This window comes from Amblyraja radiata, chromosome 20 (genome assembly GCF_010909765.2).
Source record: "Amblyraja radiata isolate CabotCenter1 chromosome 20, sAmbRad1.1.pri, whole genome shotgun sequence".
Classification (NCBI taxonomy): Eukaryota; Metazoa; Chordata; class Chondrichthyes; order Rajiformes; family Rajidae; genus Amblyraja; species Amblyraja radiata.
The window spans coordinates 4,116,766-4,125,722 of record NC_045975.1 but is presented as its reverse complement, the minus strand read 5'-3'; positions in this window follow the sequence as shown (position 1 = coordinate 4,125,722).

The window sequence follows — 8,957 nt, the reverse complement described above, 5'->3', positions numbered from 1 at the left end:
TGGGAGAGGTTTTTTTTTTGTTCTAATCTAACAGCCCGTGTGAGTCTCGAATCAAGTCAGTTCTTGCAGTCTTAATGCAAGTCCTAAAGAGACCAGTTATAATTCACTAATTGACAGAAGACTGAGCAATCAAACTCGGACAGATCCGACATGAAGGGTGGACTGGGAAATCAGATTTGCAATTCTGCAGCAGGGAACGTTTCTCTTTTGATTCAACTCTGTTTTTTTCTGTTTAGAAGGATCTTTGTTATTTTGGCAAAAACGTCCAGTCTTTGTTTAGCTTAGTTTAGAGATACAGTGTGGGAAGCAGGCCCTTCGGCCCGTCGGGACCGTGCTGACCAGCGCCCCCCCCCCCATGTGTAGCAGCATCCTACACACACACAATCTCCTATTAACGTCTTTGGAGTGTGGGAGGACGTGCAAACTCCGCACAGACAGCACCCGAAGTCAGGATCGAACCCGGGTCTCTGGCGCTGTGAGGCAGCAACTCTACCGCTGCGCCACCATGCAGCCCACTTGCTTTATCTTATTTGAATGTTTTTCTGACATCCGTTCACTAAAGAGATGAGGAGGGATTTCTCTAGTCAGAGGGTGGCGAATCTGTGGGATTAATTGCCACAGACGGCTGTGGAGGCCAAGGCAGTGGATATATTTAAGGCGTAAATAGATAGATTCTGGATTAGTACGGGTGTCGGGGGGTTATGGGGAGAAGGCAGGAGAATGGGGTTGAGAGGGAGAGACAGATCAATGACGAATGAATGGCAGATTAGACTTGATGGGCCGAATGGCCTCCTTCTGCTCCGATGACTTGTGAATTAAAATGTGGTTAAATGTCACGGTCACCTTGGGCGGCACGGTGGCGCGGCGGTAGAGTTGCTCCCTTTACAGCGCCTGAGACCCAGGTTCGATCCTGTCTGTACGGAGTTTGTGCGTTCCCCCCGTGACCCGCGTGGGTTTTCTCCGAGATCTCCGCTTTCCTCCAACACACTCCAAAGACGTACAGGTTTGTAAGTTCATTGGCTTGGCATGAATGTAAAATAGTCTCGAGTGCGCGTAGGGATTTGTTAGTGTGTGCGGGAATCACTGGTCGGCACGGACGGGGTGGGCCGAAGGGCCTGTTTCCGTGCTGTATCCCAAAACTAAACTAAACTTGATCACTTGTGTCAACTGTTAAATGAACTCAGCGTTTATGATTAGTAATTCAGCCGAGAAAATATGCTGGCGTTTTGTTCAAAGGAGAACTTGCTAACAACTTGCTCTGGAAAAGGTTCCTTGGCGGTTCCCTGTCTGAAGATTGTGATTCCAAGTACAATGGCAGGAATAAAGGTACAATATGTATTGGAAGTGTAGCTGCAGTTGGCATTGTGTTCATTAAAGTTGGGATTGTGCAAGTGTGAACAGGCCTTCCATAAAGTGAATCCAGATTTGAATGGGATATCATTTTCTGCATCATTATCCCAGTCTCCGCAAACAATTCTGATCTGTATTGCAGAAACACGCTGCTTCTCTGGATACTTTCAAGAGAGAAATAGATAGGGCTCTTAAAGAAAGTGGAGTCAGGGGATATGGGGAGAAGGCAGGAACGAGGTACTGATTGGGGATGATCAGCCATGATCACATTGAATGGCGGTGCTGGCTCGAAGGGCCGAATGGCCTACTCCTGCACCTATTGTCTATTGTTAGTAATGTTGCTTGCCGAGCGGTGAGTTATGGCGTTTGGGCAGAATCCTTTCTCTACTGCAGAGCACAATAAATGTGGCAGCAGCCAGTACACCTGTGACAAGACAGCCCTTTGCACTAACATTATTGGAGGCCATCTATGTAGCTGCAAGCCTGGCTATAAGGGCATAAGGTCATAAGGAATAGGAGTAGAATTAGGCCATTCAGCCCATCAAGTGTACTCCGCCATTCAATCAAGGCTGATCTATCTCTCCCTCCTAACCCCATTCTCCTGCCTTCTCCCCATAACCTCTGACAGCCACACTAATCCAGAATCTATCTATCTCTGCCTTAATAATATCCACTGATTTGGCCTCCACCGCCTTCTGTGGCAAAGAATTCCACAGATGCACCATCCTGACTAAAGAAACTCCTCCTCATCTCCTTCCTAAAAGAACGCCCTTTAATTCTGAGGCTACGACCTCTAGTCCTAGACTCTCCCACTAGTGGAAACATCCTCTCCACATTAACTCTATCCAGGCCTTTCACTATTCTGTAAGTTTCAATGTGGTCTCCCCTGATTCTTCTAAACTCCAGAGAGTACAGGCCCAGTGCCGACAAACGCTCATCATAGGTTAACCTACTAATTCCTGGGATCATTTCTGTAAACCTCCTCTGGATCCTCCCCAGAGCCAGCACATCCTTCCTCAGATATGGTGCCCAAATTTGCTCGCAATATTCCAGATGTGGACTGACCAGCACCTTATAGAGCCTCAGCGTTACATCCCTGTTTTTGTATACAAGCCCTCATGAAATAAATGCTTTTTTTACTACCAATACCTATGTAGGCAGTGGTTGTAGAGGTGGGTGGATATTGGGACTGGAGTGGAACTAACCACATGCCAAGGGCAGGCTCTATCAACCATGTTCCCAAATAGAGGTGAACATAGACACCAGGAACTGCAGATGCTGGTTTACCAAAAAAAATCCCCAGGTTGTGGAGTAACTAGGCAGGTCAGGCAGCATCGTAGTTTAGTTCTGAGATACAGCATGGAAACAGTCCCTTTGGCCCACCAGGTCCGCGCCGACCAGCGATCACCCCATACACTACTTCTATCCTACACACACACTAGGGACAATGTACAGAAGCCAATTAACCTACAAACCCGCACGTGTTTGGATTGTGGGAGTAAACCGGAGCACCCGGAGAAAACCCACGCGGGTCACGGGGAGAACGTGCAAACTCAGTCCAGACAGCACCCGTAGTCAGGATCGGACCCGGGTCTCTGGCGCTGTGAGGCAGCAACTCTACCGCTGCGCCACCGTGCCACCCTGACATTTCAAGTCGGGATACTTCTTGGAGTTGCTAAACCCCTTGACAAGGAATAAGACCATGACAGGGAAGCAAAATCCTGATTAAAGATTTAGGCTTTCACCACAATGTCCTTGATATGAACATAAGTACGGCTGTCAGGGGTTATGGGGAGAAGGCAGGAGAATGGGGTTAGGAGGGAGAGATAGATCAGCCATGATTGAATGGCGGAATAGATCTGATGGGCCGAACGGCCTAATTCTGCTACTATCCCTAATGACCTTCTGACCTTATGATAACTGCCCCCTTCTGAACCCTGCATCTCTGGATATATTGACAGAGATGGGCAGCCACATTGATTCACAGGATTGATACTGAGACATTAAGAGTTAAGTTATGAGTGCAGAGGACTATGTGAATACAACATTCTGAGGGCCTGAAACTAAACAAGGTATTTCGATAGAGATAAAAAAAAATAATCAATAAGTTTAAATGCAATGAAATTGCTTTGTCCAAAGGGGGATCCGGAGGCAGAATTATAAACCAGGGCCAAGCTATCGAGCAGAATAATAATGCGTTTTTTTTTCAAATAAATGGTAGATTAAATGTGAAACTAAATCTCCTCTCCAAACAGTTACATACTCTGGCTCAATTAAAATCGCAACCAATAGGTTTTGTTTGGCAACTTATTAAGAGCTAAGAAGCAAATGATTGGAGACGTGAGGAACCGCAGATGCTGGAACCTCGCGTAGAATGAAAAGTGCAGGTCAGGCAGCTTTGGGCGGCACGGTGGTGCAGCGGCAGAGTTGCTGCATTATGCCCCTGTCCCACTTAGGAAACCTGAACGGAAACCTCTGGAGACTTTTCGCCCCAGCCAAGGTTTCCGTGCGATCCCCGGAGGTTTTTGTCAGTCTCCCTACCTGCTTCCACTACCTGTAACCTCCGGCAACCACCTGCAACCTCCGGGAACCGCACGGAAACCTTGGGTGGGGCGCAAAGTCTCCAGAGGTTTCCGTTCAGGTTTCCTAAGTGGGACAGGGGCATTACAGCGCTTGGAGCACCAGAGACCCAGGTTCAATCCCGACTACAGGTGCTTGTTTGAACATTCTCCCCGTGACCCGCGTGGGTTTTCTCCGGGTGCTCCGGTTTCCTCCCACACTCCAAAGACGTACAGTTCTGTAGGTTGATTGGCTTCGGTAAAAATTGTAAATTGTCCCTAGAGTGTAGGATAGTGTTCGTGTACGGGGATCGCTGGTTGATGCAGACTCAGTGGGCCGAAGGGCCTGTTTCCACGCTGTATCTCTAAAGTAACGTAGGTCCAGCAGCATCTCTGGATTTTAGTTAGGTTCAGAGATACAGAACCGAAACAAGCCCTTTGGCCCACCGAGTCCGCGTGGAACAACCATCACCCATACACTAGCACCATCCTACACACACTAGGGATCATTTAAAATCTTTACCAAAGCCAATTAGCCTACAAACCTGTACGTCTTTGGAGTGTGGGAGGAAACCGGAGCACCCGGAGAAAACCCACGCGGGTCACGGGGAGAAGGTAGAATGTTTAAGAAAGAACTGCAGATGCTGGAAAAATCGAAGGTAGACAAAAATGGTGTAGAAACTCAACGGGTGAAGCAGCGTCTATGGAGAGAGGGAATAGGAGAACGTAGAAATTCAGTACAGACAGCGCCCGCAGTCAGGATCGAACCAGGCTCTCTGCCGCTGTAAGGCAGCAACTCTACAGCTGCGCCACAAAGATAGCGGACATCGATACGGACCAAGGCGGCGGACATGGATAGGTGACGTTTTGGGCCAGGACCCTTCTATAATTGAAGTTGAGTTATAAGCCACAGTCGGAGACAGAATTCGAAGGCAGAATGGCCTGCACTTTGTCCTGTGCTCCTGCACTGTGATGGAGTTTCTTAAGTTTACGTCACCATGTGACATTGGCTTCATGCGTTTTCGAGGAAGTAAATTATTAAGGAGAGCAACATTTTCCGCTTTGATGAGCTAAAATCTGCTTGAAAGGCAGGCCATTGTAGAAATAGCGGGGTGGAGGCGGAATGTTTTACCTCCTACATGCTGCATGCTGCTCACTGACGAGAGACATCGCTTCACAGTTGTCACGAGTCAATCCCCGTAAGTACTTGAAGCTGTTTTTACATTCAATTGATTTCTGAGCAACAGCACAGTTGGTGAAGCGACCAGATGCTTTATGTACATTAGCTCACTGCAATACTAGTGATGGCTGTGAAAAGAGCCACTCTCTCAGGAACAGTTTAAGAAAGAACTGCAGATGCTGGAATAATCGAAGGTAGACAAAAATGCTGGAGAAACTCAGCGGGTGAGGCAGCATCTATGGAGCGAAGGAATGGGTGACGTTTAGGGTCGAGACCCTTCTTCAGACTGATGTGGGGTGGGGGGGGGGGGGGGCGGGAAGAAGAAAGGAAGAAGCAGAGACAGTGGGCTGTGGGAGAGCTGAGAAGGGGAGGGGAAGGAAGGGAGAAAGCAGGGACTACCTGAAATTGGAGAAGTCAATGTTCATACCGCTGGGGTGTAAACTACGCAGGTACTGCTCCTCCAATTTGCGGTGGGACTCACTCTGGCCATGGAGGAGGCCCAGGACAAAAAGGAACTGCAGATGCTGGTTTAAACCGAAGATAGACACAAAATACTGGAGTATCTCAGCAGGACAGGCGGCATATCAGGAGAGAAGGAATGGGTGATGTTTCGGGTCGAGACCCTTCTTCAATAGACAATAGACAATGGGTGCAGGAGTAGGCCATTCGGCCCTTCGCCATTCAATGTGATCATCATCCAATCAGTACCCCGTTCCTGCCTTCTCCCCGTATCCCCCGTCTCCGCTATCTTTAAGAGCCCTATCTAGCTCCCTCTTGAAAGTATCTTCAGGCTGATCACAACATCAGTCCGCATGATGTTGTGAAAATTCTCAACCCGAAACGTCACCCATTCCTTCTCTCCAGAGAGGCTGCCTGTCCCGCTGCGTTACTCCAGCATTTTGTGTCCAGACTCAGTGCGATACTGGTGATGAAAATAACATTGAATGTGAGGAAAAGCCCACGTTTGCTGTTTGTAAAGTGTGAGAAGTCTAGTGGTTCAGTGCCACAGATGGTGAAGAAATGACGACACTGCGATTCTCATCTGTGGTTAGTGATAAGGCAGGTGTCGATGGCAATGTGTGCAAACTTTGCTGCAAATAGCCACATTAAAGGTGTTTATTTAATCCGAACCTCAGCTTTACAAATAACATTTGCATCATCTCAGGCACTGGAGGAGGTGCTGGAGTCACCAGGTCTACTGGACTCTCAGCATCAATCTCATGTGTTTGTACGTTCTCCCCGTGACCGCGTGGGTTTTCTCCGAGATCCTTGGTTTCCTCCCACACTCCAAAGTCGTACAGGTTTGAGGGTTAATTGGCTTGGTATCAACGCAAATTGTCCCTAGTGGGTGTAGGATAGTGTTGGTGTGCGGGGATCGAGGGTCGGCGCAGACTCGGTGGGCTGAAGGGCCTGTTCCCGCGCTGTATCTCTAAACTAAACTGAACTAAACGAGACTAGGACCATAAGCCATAGGAGCTGAATTAGGCCATTCGTCCCATCGAGTCTATTCTACCATAGCTGGACAAAAATGCTGGAGAAACTCAGCGGGTGAGGCAGCATCTATGGAGCAAAGGAATAGGTCACATTCAAACATGGCCGATCTATTTTCCCCTCTCGACCTCACGCTCCTGCCTTCTCCCTGACACCTCCGACGCCCATTACTAATCATGAACATTTTAGTCTTTGTTTTAAAAATACCCAAATGACTTGGCCACCACAGCCGTCTGTTGCAATGAATTCCACAGATTCGCCAGCCTCCGGCTAAAGAAATTCCTGCTGGCCTACGTTAGTTGTCAATGATAGCTGTTATTTGGTCTGAAGCCCGTACAGTTCTCATATCAATACGGGTGAAATATCACGCTCAGCGCTTTATGACTTTATTTAATATCGCTCTACATCCTCGGCAAATTGGTCTACACAGCGATATGTCTCCAAAATAACACGGCATGTCTCCACGAAACAATCTCTTTCTTTCATCCTTTGATTTGTATTGTGTGTGTAATAGCATGATGTGGAAATTTCATCTCTTGCATTCGAGTCTAAAGGTTGCCTCGAAAAAATATTAGATAAGCAATTGTAGTAGATGGGTACATGGCAATAAGACAAACACAACACATCTAAATGGGATCAAACCGGCAATGAACCTTTTCATCTGCAGATTATGAAACCATCCAAGCCCTCTAAATGTATTACAGACGGCAATTGTTCCCCTTTCAATTTTAAACTGACATTGACATATTTGGCTTTGCTGATTGCACTTCACGTACGTTAAGTCGAAGCCTTCCAGCGTTCATGCTTTGAGCTGCTGTCAACATATTGTTGAGCAATAATTGGGATTAATCCATTGCCCCAGTTCACGACCTACGCTCGGTCCGCAATAACCGACCTGATCTCCTGGTGGCTCAGCACTTCAACTCCCCCTCCCACTCCAAATCCGACCTTTCTATCCTGGGCCTCCTCCATGGCCAGAGTGAGTTGGAGGAGCAGCACCTCATATTTTGCTTGGGTAGTTTACACCCCAGCGGTATGAACATTGACTTCTCCAATTTCAGGTAGTCCCTGCTTTCTCCCTCCTTCCCCTCCCCTTCCCAGCTCTCCCACAGCCAACCGTCTCCGCCTCTTCCTTCCATCTTCCCCCCACATCAGTCTGACGAAGGGTCTCGACCCAAAACGTCACCTATTCCTTCGCTCCATAGATGCTGCCTCACCGGCTGAGTTTCTCCAGCATTTTTGTCTACCTTCGATTTTTTCCAGCATCTGCAGTTCTTTCTTAAACAACTCGATAAAATGCTTTCTGTGGTACATATGGCACAGGCCACAGCGGTGGGGGAAGGAAGGGGTTTACTCCAGCTATTTTGTGCCTGAAGCCAGTCAGATGCAATAAGCACTCTTCCTGCTGAAGCCATTAGTGGATTCATTTCCAGGAACATATCCCAGGGGGTCAGTAAAGTACCTGAGTGCTCAGGTGCTATTGTTGCTATTTAGAAGCAAAGCCTCGGGTGCAGTCAGCACACCTGCTGAGATCTAACACAGTCGCGAAGATCTTCAGTGTGTCAGAAGGAACCGCAGATGCTGGTTTAAACCGAAGATAGACACAAAATGCCGGAGTAACTCAACGGGTCAAGTAGCGCCTCTGGAGAGGAGGAATAGATGACATTTCAGGTCGAGACCCTTCTTCGGACCAGAAGATCTTCAGACCATGAGTCCACAGTCTCACCATTCATAGATAGACACAAAATGGCATTCTAACTAATTTGAGTGCAAATCGATTTAAGAGAGAGTTAGATAGAGCTCTGGGGGCTAGTGGAGTCAAGGGATATGGGGAGAAGGCAGGCACGGGTTATTGATAGGGGACGATCAGCCATGATCACAATGAATGGCGGTGCTGGCTCGAAGGGCCGAATGGCCTCCTCCTGCACCTATTTTCTATGTTTCTATGTAACTCCAGATAAGTCTCAGAAAACTGCTCCAATTTAGTTTAGGGAGGAACTGCAAGCGCTGGTTTAAAGCGAAGATAGACACAAAAATGCTGGAGTAACTCAGTGGGACAGGCAGCATCTCTGGAGAGAAGGAATGGGTGGAGTTTCGTGTTGAGACCCTTCTTCAGACTGAGAGTCAGGCTGCCTGACCCGTTGAGTTACTCCAGCACTCTGTGTCTATCATTTGGGCTGTTAAGTTATTTGACGCTGTGATTCTTTTGTTCTTCAATTTCTCCTGCAGACGTCCCCTTTAGTTTACACCGCAGACAGACACAAAATGCCAGAGTAACTCAGCGGGATAGGCAGCATCTCTGGAGAGAAGGAGTGGATGACGTTTCGGGTCGCTACCCCGTCACCCAATCCTTCCCTCCAGAGATGCTGCCTGTCCGG